We start from the raw sequence: 14,874 nt of genomic DNA on the forward strand, positions 1-14,874 counted from the left end.
GCTCCCTGTTCAGCCTCATGGAACAAGGAAGACCTTAGTTTAATCTCCAGTCTGTGCTGGGATAGTCGCTCAGGGTCCTGGTACCACCCTCGCTGGAAGGGTTGGGCGTTAAGGACAGAAACGGACTGCGTGACAGGTGATTTCTCTTTGTCTAGAGTATGGCGAGGGTGCAGAGAATCTTCCCAGTTGCTAAGGCAGCTCTCTGCCCTCGAGATGGAACTGTGGCAGTTGCTCTGAGGACCGAGAGTGGCAACAGGAGCATAAATTACTCGAACGAGCAAGCAGAGGCCTCGACTGGGAATGAGTTTGTATCCCACCTTAGCAGCAGGGGATTTCAAGTTGTCGAATATGAAGCTACCAGATTGGCATAAATAAAACATCTGTCTTTTAGAGAAGGAAATCTTCCATTTTATCCAATGCCAGACCCACAACAATGTGGTCGACTCTTCAGTGTCTTTTGAAAAAGTCCAGCAAGTCATTCAGTTCAAGGGTGATAAGGAATGGTCAATAAATATTGGCCTGGCCAGCATTGCCCACATTTGGTGGGAATAAGGAGAACAAATGCATCAAATGGGAGTTGAGTAGAACAACAGACAACAGCAGGTTCATGTGGTCTCCTGAGGGGGTCCGTGAGAAATCTGGGAAGTTATTGGAACTCATTGGAAGCGATGGAATTCTCTACCCTGGAGGCTCAGTCATTGACAGCATTCAATGGGTTACTGGATGTTAAAGGAATCAAGGGATGTTGGGATGGGTGTTTGGGGTAGATCAGCCATGGCAAATTATTTAAGCTTCGCATCTCATGCACCTGACAGGTGAGACTCTCCTACCCCGACGATTCATCCGACTGTCTCATTCCCGCCAGCACCCACCCACAGTCTCTCTGCCTGAAGAGACTCCAACAAAACTCAGACCAGCGTCCAAGTGTCGGAGAGCCTTTGAACTCATGCTGACCACATGGAGACTTAACTGTATTTGGGCTGAGCCGAGAGCAAGAGCTTGAGGCTGGAGCGGAGACCTGGGATTGGGGATGAAAGTTGGGGTTGCCCTGGAGTTGAAGTCCAACACCCCATTCGCTCTGGCAGTAACAGTACTGGGTGTGTGTTGAAAGTCACATTCAGTGAGTGGAAGGAGGGGGGAACAGAGAGGCACTCACAATTCATTTCACTTGCAGACAGTAAATCAGACAAAGTCTGATCTATACTATTCCATATTCTTTGAGATGCTCATAATAAGGCTCTCCTCTGTGCGATATGCAAGTGACTCTATGGAATTAAATAGTCTCATTTTATGTCTACAATTAGAAATTCCAAGTGACACCTCCACACTGAAGAATTGAATCTTCCAGCTTTCCTTGCTCCATTTTGACAGCTGAAGAGAACGGTTAAGATTTCCTTTGAGCTAAAGTGATGACGAATACAATTTGGTGTGTTGGACCAGGGTTCTGCTTGGTACCAGGCCAACACAGTGCCGCATTGTTGGCAAACATTCACTAGTTACTTTGAGGTCTGAAGTGGCCACTCAATCGACTGCCTTTAGTTGACAGCTTTCAGCATGGTCTACCATTTGTTCTAAGCTACTCTGCAATATATTCTTGAAGGCTGTCAGCTCTTTAGTTTCAAGGAATTACAGAGCAGCTCCATGCCTTGCATCATGACAGACCTCTTTTGTCTTGTATCATTACAGAGCTCCCTGATGCAGCTCCATGGACTTGTAAGATGACACAGCTCCTTGTCTTGTATCAATACATTACAGAGCTCATTGCAGAGACCCCTGCCTTGCATCATTGCAGAGCTCCTTGTCTTGCAGCATTAGTTCCAATTTGTGTCATTACAGAGCTCCCCGACTTGTGTCATTACAGAGCTCCCTGACTTGTGTCATCACAGAGCTCCCCGACGTGTCATTACAGAGCTCTCGGACATGTGTCATTACAGAACTCCCCAACTTGTGTCATTACAGAACTCCCCAACTTGTGTCATCACAGAGCTCCCCAACTTGTGTCATCACAGAGCTCCCCAACTTGTGTCATCACAGAGCTCTCCAACTTGTGTCACTACAGAGCTCCCCGACGTGTGTCATTATAGAGCTCCCCGACGTGTGTCATCACAGAGCTCCCCAACTTGTGTCATCACAGAGCTCCCCGACGTGTCATTACAGAGCTCCCAGACTTGTGTCATTACAGAGCTCCCAGACTTGTATCATTACAGAGCTCCATGACTTGTGTCATTACAGAGCTCCCCGACTTGTGTCATTACAGAGCTCCCGGACTTGTGTCATTATAGAGCTCCCGGACTTGTGTCAATACAAAGTTGGTGAATATCAAAAGAACTGGAGATGCTGGAAACCTAAAATAAAAAGAGAAAATGCTGGAAATAGCCTTCAGGGCAGGCTGCATGTGTGGGAAAGGAACCAGCATTAACATTTCAGGTTGAAGACCCTTTGCCTGTTTTTATCATTACAGTTCCTAGCAGCTCGATGCCTCTGTCAGGACGAGCTGCCAGAGGAAGTGGTAGAGGCGGGCACAATTACAATGTTTAATAGACATTTAGGCAGGTACATGGATAGGAAAGATCAAGCAGGATATGGGCCAAACACAGGGAAATGGGACTAGCTCAAGTGGACAACTTGGTTGGTACGGATCAGTTGGGCCGAAGGGCCTGTTTCCGTGCTGTATAACTCTATGACTCTATTACACAGCTCCCTTATGCAGGTCCATGATGTATCATAACAGAGTTCCCAAATGCAGCACCATTACAAAGTCTCTTGGCACATCTCCAGGCGGTGCCTCATTCTGGATATCCTTGGTATACCGCCATAGCTTGTGTTGTTAAGCTTCCTGTGCAATTTCACGACTTGAGCACTTAGATGGAGCCAGTGCAGTTTTATGGCTTACAGAGATCACCAAAGAACCAGGAACTATTTGTTTAAATACATTCCTGTGCTTAAAACCAGAAAAGATGAATTTGCAGAATGTGGACATCACTGGCAAGACCAGCATTTACTACTCTACCTAATTGCCCTTGAACTGTGCTGTTTGACAGATCATGTCTGAGGAGAGTTCACTACACCGCAGTCACACACACACACTAGGCACAATAAGGACAGCAGGTTTTCTTCCCACACGGACAATAGGGAAGCAGATCATTTATACAATCTGCTTCACTATTTATACGGCATTACTTATTTATACAGCATGAGCATCGATTTCTCTAACTTCCAGTAACTACTCCCCTCTGCCCCTTTTTCCCTTATCCCACCGGCCCCTATCACCCCATCTGGTTCCCTTCCCCACCTCCTTGCCTTTATTCCATGGCACACTGAGCTCTCCTACCAGATTCCACCTTCTTCAGTCCTTTGTCACTTCCGCCTACCACCTCCCAGCTTCTTGCACCATTCCCACTCTCCCCCTTCTGCCACCTGCCTGTCACCACCCCCCCCCCCAACCTGGATCCAGCTCTTGCTCCACCCCATCCCCCCACCATTTTTGTACTGGTTATCTCCCCTCCTTCCTTCCAGTCCTGATGAAGGGTTTTGGCCCGAAACGTCAATTGTCCATTTCCCTCCATGGATGCTGCCTGACCCACTGAGTTCCTCCAGCTTTGTGTGCGTTGCTCCAGATTTCCAGCATCTGCAGTCTCTTGTGTCTCCATTTATATGACAATCCTGTGGTTTCAGGGACACCGTCAGTGACAACGAAGGGAGACACAAGAGACTGCAAATGCTGCAATCTGGAGCAAAAGACAAACCGCTGGAGGAACTCAGTGGGTCAACAGAGGCAAAGGGATGGTTAACGTTTCAGGTCAAGACCCCACATCAAGACTGAGAGTGTAAAGGGGAGATAGCTAGTATGAAGTATATAGATAGCCAGTATGAAGCCAGTATATACTTTTTCCCAAGGCGACAACGGCTAACATGAGGGGACATTACTTTAAGATGATTGGAGAAAGGTATAAGGGGATGTCAGAGGTAAGTTTTTTACACAGAGAGTGGTGGGTGCATGGAACGCACTGCCTGCAGAGGTTGTGGGGGCAGATACATTAGGGATATTTAAGAGACTCGTAGACAGATACATGAATGAAAGAGAAATGGAGGGCTATGTGGGAGGGAAGGGTTAGATAGATCTTAGATCAGGATAAGATGTTGGCACAACATCGTGGGCCGAAGGGCCTGTACTGTGCTGTAATGTTCTATGTTCTATGAAGAGGTGAGGGGAGGGAGCCATTTCTTTTTCCTTTTTCCTCTTTTCTTTGGCGCAGACTTGATGGGCCGAATAGCCTACTTCTGTTCCCCTGTCTTGTGATCTTGTGAAGTGATAGGTGGATCCTGGTAAGGAGGGTTTGATTGGATTAAATTTGCCTCACCCCTCTTCCTCACCTCTTTATACTGGCTATCAGTGATTATAACAGTGTATTGCAGGTTTACTTAAGATAACTGTTGTAGTGTGATTTAAACTTGTGCTTCCAGGTCATTAACCCAGATCTCCCTTTCAGTCTAGCAATTTAACCCTCATACTAACATTGGCTGGTGAACTTACCAGCACTGCTCATGAACCAAAGTGCACTGCTTAACACAGCAACTTTGAACTAATTGCCCAAGTGGCTAGTGGAACACATACTGAAAGAGCAATGTGTCTCGAGACAGGTCTTTGCCACAGAGATCCAGCAACAATACACAGCATGCACTGCAGTTTTATAAAGGGCCACCCACACACCCAATCAAGCTCCTGCACCCAAGAGGCTGAATGGGATTGGGTTGATTCTCCAATTTCATTCGCAAAGGAGTGTGGATGCTGGAAAACAGAAATAAAAAATAGAAAATGCTGTAGGTAATCAGATCAGGCGGCGTCTGTGGAGGGAGGAACAGTTAACATTACAGGTCAAAGGCCCTGAGAGATTCTGATGGAAAGTCATCAACCTGAAACAATTACTGTTCCTTTCTCCACTGACGCTGCCTCACCCTGACTACCTCTCGAATTTTCTCTTTTTATTCCAGTTTCTTTAATCAGCTTGGTCTGACTGCAGGGTCTCAGAAAAATCCTGACTCAGGACACAGAACAGCACAGGAACAGGCCCTTTGGCCCATAATATCTGTGCCGAACACGATGCCAAACTAAACTAATGCCTTCTGCCTGTACATGGCCAATATCGCTCCATTCCCCGCGTATTCACGTGCCTGTCTAAAAGCCTCTTGAACGCCACTATCGTATCTGCTTCCACCACCACTCCTGGCAGTGCATTCCAAGCACCTACCACACTCTGCATAAAAAACTTGCCTCACACATCTCCTTTGAACTTCCCCATCTTGCCTTGAAAAGGTGACTTCATTGTCACTACAACAATCACTGGCCTTGTTATCACAATTTGCTTGACTGCTTTCCATGATCATTTACTCCATTCCCTCGCTGGCAAAAATGCGTCAAGGTTCCGATCACAGCTAGTGGTGTTTGCGAACTCACCCACGGTGGAATTGGGGCTGCAGGCTGCATGGAAGATCGACTGAAGTGAGATCGATTTCAGCCAGATGGGACAGGGGAGCTGGTGAAACAGACCAGCTTCTGAACACGATCCAATGACTCACCCTTGGATTTGGTATTTGGTCTGCAACTGCACACTGTCCTGATATCTCTCCATCTTCTACCCCTTCATATTAGCCCACCACCTGGGCTCAGTCATGCGGAATAGCCTCTCAAAACAAAGTGGGGGGCTCTCCTGATGTCTCGTGAACACACACCTCAGCAAGAAACTTATAGGCAGAGGCAGGGGAGAAAAAATCAGCAAGAACAGAAAACCAGTGAGCAGGAATTGTCATCTCAAAATGCTCAGATTCCAGTAAAAACATTGCCTGTGGTCCCTCTGGGAGGATAGATTGGTCTTTACAGTTTGGATTAGACCTCATTGCTCACCAATTATCATTCAATGCAGGCAAGGTTCCATGCAGTCTATGCGCAGGCAGCTTGTTATCACCTAGTCTCAGGCAAACTATATAAACAGCTGGCACAGTAATGATGTGGTGGTCTGGACCTCTTCGCTTGTAACAATGATGTATATGATTATAATATTTATTAAGCGCACCACTGGCTGCTAGTGATCAATTTGCTAAATACACCAGCGACATTATGTGATCAATAGCAGTTAATCAATACAAGGCTAATCTTTCCTTTTTTTTATTATTCTATTGACAGGCTGTCCAATCTGAGCACCTATGATCTTTACTGCCCAACTAATTAGGAGAATTGTATCTGCCATTTGCCATTGGCACACATTTTATTACCCCTGTTTAATTAGGACATAGAGGAGGAAACGGGAGGTGCTCAGGATGATACCAGCTGACTCTTGGCTCAGAGTCAGAAGGTTTGGGTTTGAGGATGGAAACTAAACCGGCGCTTCAGTGCTGAACTGATCGCTGACAGAGGTGCTTTCAGATATGGCATAAGATCATCCGCAGTCCCACTAGTCTCCTTCCTCTCTATTCTGTCCTAGTGATGAACCAGTGAGTTAATAAAAGCACAATAGCAGTAGAGTGCTCCATCCATTCACCTGGTTAACTAAGGAAATGCAGTCATACACAATGGAATTTTTAGATAATGTATGGAAAACTAAATGTACTATTTAATTAAACCCTTAGTGTTTCAAAAAAATGAGAGTATTCCTTTGTAGCAACACAGCATTCATTCAGTGGAACATATGAAAGACATAATGGTATCTGTTTTTTAACCTTTAATTAAACTTTTTGTTTGGAATTTTCAGTTAATAAGAAAAAAATGGCAGTTGAGACAAAATCAGCTATTTTGGTGCCAATTTGGACAATTACAGCAACAGGGTTACATGGGTAAATTCTTCTATAAGAAAAAATATTGTGTTGATGTCCAGCAGACACAGATTTAAAGTGATTGGCAGAAGAACCAAGGGGTACTTGAGGAAAACTTCTTAATGCAGCAAAAGAGTGGGATTTAGTTTGGGCAGTAGCACATTGGGTGGTGAATACAGATCCCTAGTGGTCTACAAAAAGGAACTGGATAAATACGTGAAGAAGATAAAGACTGCAAGGGTATAAGGAGTGGGAGGAGTTGGATTAACTGGATTGTTTCTTGATGCAGCTGGAATAGTATTGAAGGGCTGAACCTCCTTTTGTGCTGTACAAGTCCATTAGCGTGGAGATAAAAATATTGTGGGAGAAAGCTAACAAAGAAAGCTTGACAGTAATAAGTCAGGGGTGTAGGCAGGGAACGCATGCACATGTCAGATGGATACAGATACTCAGCAAAATGTCATTTCTTATAAAATCTTGTTAAATAGTTGGTGCAAACTTAAGGCCTCCTCAATAGATGTTTGGTATTGGAAACGGAACCAAGCAAGCAAACAGTTAAGATGTCAGCTGTAATCCAAATAAATGGAACAGCCTCAAAGAGCTGAAGACCCTCTCTGGATTCTACGTTTTGTATCTGTTATTAGGAATGATGGTTTGGAGCTTTTGTCAGTCCTGTGTAAGGACTCTCATTATTTCATTGGGGATTGGCCATAGCAACCTCTAGAGAAACTTGATTTCAGTAATAAATTTGGACAAAATGAGCAGTTTCCAAGAAGTTCTCCATACTTCACGTGTTATTGCTAATATGGCAATGGGGGAGATGTGAGAAGGTGAAGTTAAAGCCCCGTTTTTTTTCTCTCTTTCCCAGTTCTGATGAAGGGTCTTCCACTTGAAACATTAAATCTCCTTCTCTTTCCAAAGATGCTGCCTGACCTGCCGATTGGTTCCAGCATTTTCAGCTTTTATGCCATTTCCTTTTACATCTCTTTAAGAATGTACACCACTTGGGCCGACCTGAAGATTGCTGTCCTGAAAATGTCATCATGTGACCTCCTCCCTTGAATTGCCATGTCCCCATGTGAGTCATCCAGCCATAGAGTTATACAGCACAGAAACAGGCCCTTCAGCCCAACTGGTCCATGCCAACTAAGATGCCCCATCCAAGCCAGTCCCATGTGCTTGGTGTTGGCTGCCTGGTATACCAATCCTCTTGGAATCCAGTTGAAAAACATACAGTTTGTTACCTGTTTGGATGATTCCTGATGTCTATTGAACAACCTTCCTCCCCCTACTCCTGCAATCCATTTAAAGAAAATTAATTAAAAGCAATACACAAACGATTTACTTAATGGTGCTGCCCAGGTGTCTTTTTTGCAGGATTCCTGGACCTTGATAGACACTCCCTGGAGTCCCTGGGGCAATCCTGAAGGGTAAAAACCCCGAGGCTGCCCTTTGCTCTCTTGGTGCGGTGTGCTAGCCTCATTCAGCTCTGCAGTCTGTTTAACTTGTTGCAAGTTTAAGTGCCTGTCTGGAGGAATCAAAAATCATAGATATGGGCCCTTGACCATAAAGATCACAGGCTGTTCCTTATTTACAAGGCACAGCTTTTATTAACATTTTATGGCTTTTCATTTGCAAGCACGGTGCACAGCTATGCAGGGGGACAAACAAGGAAAAGATGAAGCCGTTAACCTAAACATAGGCACATATGTTGCAGGTTTATTGCACTTATCTGGAGGGAACAGTCTCTCCACCGTAATTCAGGTTTTATCTTCACTGCTTTCTCAAACCACACAAAGTCCTGTGAGAAGCAACACAGGTTGAGCAGAGTGATTTAAATAATTGAATGCCTTCAAAATAGGAAGGGTCATTCAATGGAGAAGCAGCAGTTCATTAGCTTACCAAAGATTCTGACCCAAGTAATGTTTCACAAATTATCTCCAGCATTCACATTGGTCTTCAGAACCTGCTGTTTAATTGGATTCTTTACCAAGAATCTTATAAGGCTGAAATTTCTCTCACCAAGAGCAGAAGCATAAGCCTGCAAATTCCACAGTCCAGGAATTCAAAATGAATCCCTTGGGTACTGATTTGAACACAATTCGGTGAAAGATCAAATGGACATTAAAATGCAAGGGTTTACACTTCACTTTCTATGAACTCCATGCATGTTTATTGATTGTAGAGTCATAGAGACATACAACATGGAAACAGGCCCTTTGGCCCATTGAATCTGCACTGACCATCAACCACCCAGTTGATGAACTAAGGGCAAGACTGACCTACCAAAGAGTACTGAGGGACTGCTGTGTGCTATGTCTCACTGAAACGTGGCTTACACCTGCTTCACCTGACTGCGCCATACAACCCGAGGGCTTTGTAATTCACCGAATGGACCGTACAGCATCCTCAGGAAACGTCAGAGGCGGGGAGGCTGGGGTCTGATTCCTAATCAATAACTTGTGGTGCTCGGACGTGTCGGCCCTGGCGAGTTCCCACTTCCAGAAAGAGAACCCGCAGAAAGCACCTGGCCTGGATGGTGTCCCTGGCCGTGTCCTCAGATCCTGTGCAGATCAGCTGGCGGGCGTATTTCCAGACATTTTTAACCTCTCCCTGCTTCAATCTGAGGTTCCCACCTGCTTTAAGAAGGCCACTATCATCCCGGTACCTAAGAAAAACAAGGTAACTTGCCTTAATGACTACCGCCTGGTGGCTCTGACATCCACCATTATGAAGTGCTTCGAGAGGCTGGTCATGGCACGCATTAACTCCAGCCTCCCGGAAAACCTCAACCCACTGCAATTTGCCTACTGTCGAAACAGCAGGCGCCATCTCCCTGGCCCTACACCCATCTCTGGAGCATCTGGACAGTAAAGACACCCACGTTAGACTATTGTTTATTGACTACAGCTCTGCCTTTAGTATTATAATTCCAAGAAAACTCATCACCAAACTCCGAGAGCTGGGACTCAACACCTCCCTTTGCAACTGGATCCTTGACTTCCTGACCAACAGACCAGAATCAGTGAGGATAGGCAGCAACACCTCCAGCACGATTATTCTCAACACTGGTGCCCCACAAGGCTGCGTCCTCAGTCCCATCCTATATACTCATGACTGCGTGACCAGATTCTGCTCTAACACCATCTACAAGTTTGCAGATGATACCACCGTAGTGGGCCGTATCTCAAATAACGATGAGTCAGAGTACAGAAAGGAAATAGAGAACGTGGTGTCATGACAACAACCTTTCCCTCAATGTCAACAAAACAAAAGAGCTGGTCATTGACTTCAGGAAGGGGGTGGTGCACATACACCTGTCTACATCAATGGTGCTGAGGTCGAGAGGGTTGAGAACTTGTAGTTCCCAAGACTGAACATCACCAATATCCTGTCCTGGTCTAAGCACGTAGATGCCACGGCCAAGAAAGCTCACCAGCACCTCTACTTCCTCAGCAGGCTAAAGAAATTTGGCATATAACCCTAGACACTCACCAACTTTTATTGATGCACCATAGAAAGCATCCTACCTGGATGCATCATAGCTTGGGATGGCAACTGCTCTGCCCGGGAGCACAAGAAACAGCTCAGCACATCACAGAAACCAGCTTCCCCTCCATGGACTCTGTCTATACCTCTCGCTGCCTCAGTAAAGCAGCCAGCATAATCAAAGATCCCACCTACCCAGGACATTCTCTCTTCTCCCCTCTCCCATCAGGCAGAAGATACAAAAGCCTGAAAGAATGTACGACTAGGCTCAAGGACAGCTTCTATCCTGCTGTTATAAGACTACTGGTTCCCTAGTACGATAAGATGGACTCTTGACCTCACAGTCTACCTCGTTATAACCTTGCACCTTATTTTCTACCTACACTGCACTTTCTCTGTAGCTGTGACACCTTACTCTGCATTCTGTATTGTTTTACCTTGTACTATCTCAATGCACTGTGTAATGAATTGATCTGTATGAACGGTATGCAAGACAAGTTTTTCACTGTACCTCGGTACACGTGACAATAATAAACCTATACCAATATTAATCCCACTTTATTCTCCCCACATTCCCATCAATGTCCCCCAGATTCTACCACTCACCTACACGAGGAGTAAATCACCATAGCCAAGTTACAAACCAATGCACATGTCTTCGGGATGAGCACCCTGGGGAAACCCACGTGGTCACAGGGAGAACAGGCAAACTCCAGACAGAGAGCACCAGAGCCAGACAGACCATCAGGGTCAAACCCCTTCTCTGGAGATGTGAGGTAGCAGCTCAACCAGCTGCAGCACTGAGGTTTAAAACTAAAAGGCTCCTTGATTGAGTCAAAAATGATCCATGGATCAATGACCCAATGAGTTTTGTTTCTTGAGTGGTCAGAAGAGATTAAACCTAATCCTAACCCTGACCCCAATACAGTAAGATTGGATGTGTGTGGTGATCAAAAGAGTAAACATGGGGAGAGGTTGCTGGAGGGTTTGCTATAAAATCTTGAGGAATGCATTCAAATAGAGTTGGAAAAGTGTGTGGGAGCTGTTTTAATCACCAATTTAATCTATTCCTAAACCTTAATTATCTTATTAATTAATCATCTGTGGCAGGGCCAGAATGTTCACAGCTTAAAGAATAACAGCATGAAAAAGAATGAGTGATAAGGTTTCATTTTAAAACCTTCTTTCCAACCTTGCTTCAGGACCATGGACAGTACTAAAGGACTTTGGCAGGTCTGAGGGGTGTAGAGGATACAAACTAATCCCACAAATTTCCAGTTCTTGGTGTTGCCATCGAACCAAGCTTTTGTCTTTAAAAGGTGATGCATTCTAGATAGAAAGGACTTGTTTTACTTCTTCACAGATGTGGGTGTCACTGGCGGACCACCATTTATTACCCATTTCTAATTATCCTTGAACTAAGATGCTTGCTGGGCCATTTCAAAGGACTGTTGAGAGTCAACTACATTGGTGGGTCTGGAGTCACATATAGGCCAGACTGGGTAAGGATGGCAGATATACTTCCTTGAAGGACATTAAAAAACCAGATGGGCTCTTACAACAATTGAGTAGTTTCATGGTCTCCATCATGAACAGCAATTTTTAATTCCATATTTAACTAGCTGAATTTAAATTCACAGCAGCCGTGGTGGAATTTGAACGTATTCAAGTTAAGGCTTCTAGGCTAGGACTCTGGATTACCAGTCCAGTCATGTAACCACTTTACTACCATTTCTTTGTTGACTTTACTGTCACAGTCCTAATAATAAAAAAATATTCTTGGGAAATGGCCATTGCTTGCCCCCCTCTAGTAGCCCATGGGCCTGAATTTATTGCCTATCGCTAACAGACCTTGAGAAAGTGGTGATGAGCTGCTTTCTTGAACTGCTGCAGTCTGAGTGGTGAAGGTACTCCCATTACAGGGAACCCCAGGATTCAGACACTGTGATGGTGAAGGGACAGTTATGTATTTCCAAGTCAGGATAATGAATAATTTGCAAGATAAAAATTACTTTATGTAATCACAAGATCAATCAGGAGAAGACTTGGTTGCCTGTGATTAGATTTTCCAAAAATGCCTCTGTTTCTAAAACAAATTCCTTCCTTCAGGGGCTCCATATCACAATTATGAAATTGCTCAAGATCACACTGATTGCCGAATAAACTCATTTCACATTCATACCAGTAGCTCGACTTCAGAACTTGTCTTTTACGCACGTTTTTCACCCTCACAGGAGGCAGAAGGTGATAAAACTTTGTGGGGTGTGGGCAAGATATTGCATTGGAGTATCGATATGTGGAATTGCAATCTGGAAGAAGAGGAATCAACAATGCACTGGAAAAACAAAATGAGCCTCATGACCTCAAGAAGTGTTGTATTAGGGAAATGCCTAATTGGAATTCAACATTTGTTTTACAGAGACAAAGAGTTATACAGCCTGGAAACTAGACTTTCGATCCAACTTCTCCATGCTGACCAAGGTGCTTCCATGAGCAAGTCCCATTTGCCTGCATTAGGCCCATATCCCTCTGAACCTTTCCTATCCATGTACCTGTCCAAATGTCTTTTAAATATAATTCAACCCATCTCTTCCACTTCCTCTGGCAGCTCGTTCCATTTACGCACCACCCTCTGTGTGAAAAACTTGCCCCTCAGGTCCCTTTTAAATCTTTCCCCTCTCACCTTAAGCCAATGCCCCCTAGTTTTTGATTCCCTTTCCCTGGGAAAAAGATAGGGATATCTTTGATGAAGGAGGTATTAGATGACAAAAATGTTTGTCAGAGAATTTATTTTTTAGGAGCATTGAGGGAAGGGGCCACCACCCTATGTGTGAAAATCTTGCCCTTTAAATCTTTTCCCTCTCCCCTTAAACCTTTGCCCTCTAGTTTTAGGCTCTCCTACCCTGGGAAAAAGACAGTGACCATCCACATTACTTCTGCCCCTCATGACTTTATACATACCTGTCTATATAGTCACAAGGGCAGGGCTCCAGGAAAAACAGTCCCAGCCTATCCAGTCTCTCCTTTATAACACAAGCCCTCCATTCCTGGCAACGTCCTTCTGGATCAGTTCCGCACCCTTTATAGCTTACTCATATCCTTCCTATAGTGTGGTGACCAGAACTGCACATAATATTCCAGGTGCGGTCTCACCAACATCTTGTACAGCTGTAATATGACGTCCCAACTCTCGTACTCAATGCCCCATCTAATGAAGGCAAGCATGCCATACACCTTCTTCACCATCTTGTCTACCTGTGTTGCTGTTCTACAACACTCCCCAGGGCCCTGCCATTCACTACGTCTGGCCCTGGTTTAAATTCTCAAAATGCATCACTTTGCACTTGTCTGAGTTAAATTCCACCTGCAATTTCTTCACCCACTTCCCCAGTTGATCCTGATCCTGTTGTAATCTTGGACGATCTTCTTCACTACACCACCAGTTTTGGTGTCATCCACAAAATTATGCCACCTACATTCTCATCCAACTCATTAGTATATATGACAACCAAAGTGTCACTCAGCACTGATCCCTGCGGTACACTGCTGGTCATAGGCCTCCAATCTGAAATACAACCCTCCACGACCAGCTTCTGACCCCTTCCACCAAGCCAATTCTGTATCCAATTGGCTAGCTCACCCTGGATCCCATGTGATCTCACCTCCTGGAACCAGTCTACCATGAAGGCCCTTGTTCAAAGCCTTGCTGAAGTCCACATAGACAACGTCAACCACCCTGCCCTCGTCAATCCTCTTGGCCACTTCTGAGAAAACACCAAGAAGATTAGGTTTATTATAACGTCTGGAGTTCAGAAAGATGGGAGTTGATCTTATTGAAACAGATAAAAGTCTAAGAAGGCTTGACAGAGTAGATGTTTGGATGTTTCTCTTGGTGTGGTAGTCTAGTACTGGGAGCATGACCTCAGGATAAAATGGTTGCCCATTTAAGATTGAAAAGAGGAGAAACTTCTCTCAGAGTCTTCCAGTTGTTGGAACTCTCTGCCCCACTTTGCTACGGAGGTTGAGTCATTAAGTGTTCATGGCTGAGAAATTTTTAGACTGCAGAGGAATCAAGGATTATGGGGATCAGTTGGAAAGTGGAGTTGAAGCCAACGAGCAGATCAGCCGAGAGCCAATGACATGGTGTCTTGGTTTAGCAATAGCATCATTACCTCTGGGTCAGCGGGCTGTCAGTATGAGTCACTGTAAAAACAGGTCATTATCTCCTTGCGGTTTGTGGAACCTTGTTGTGCACAAATTGACTACCACACTTCCCACAAAGCCACTACTCGAAAATAATATGGAGGAACTACTGCACTGCTGGAGATGCCAACTTTGGAGTCAGAAAAATATATGAGAAGAAGGGATCTCCTGAAGGCAACCAAGCTTTTATTCATAGAAACTATTTTCCTTGAATGTTTATTAGTGTGGCTATGCCACAGACCTGCTCCTGCAGTGGGTAAGGAATTCTTGGCAATGCACTTGCTTTGCATCAACTTCAATGCCTTTTGTGGTTTGACACAATTCAGGACAAATTTACAAAACCTTAACTATGCATGTCTAGGACATATTTGATTA

At 44.7% G+C, this 14,874-nt stretch overlaps 1 protein-coding gene across 3 annotated transcripts in view; it reads right to left on the minus strand.

Moving 5' to 3' along the window:
* The window catches only part of dph1 (diphthamide biosynthesis 1), a 618,447-nt gene that overhangs the window by 241,235 nt on the left and 362,338 nt on the right, over positions 1 to 14,874 (minus strand). The window lies entirely within an intron of this gene.

The sequence above is a fragment of the Pristis pectinata genome, chromosome 21 (genome assembly GCF_009764475.1).
Source record: "Pristis pectinata isolate sPriPec2 chromosome 21, sPriPec2.1.pri, whole genome shotgun sequence".
NCBI classification, from domain to species: domain Eukaryota; kingdom Metazoa; phylum Chordata; class Chondrichthyes; order Rhinopristiformes; family Pristidae; genus Pristis; species Pristis pectinata.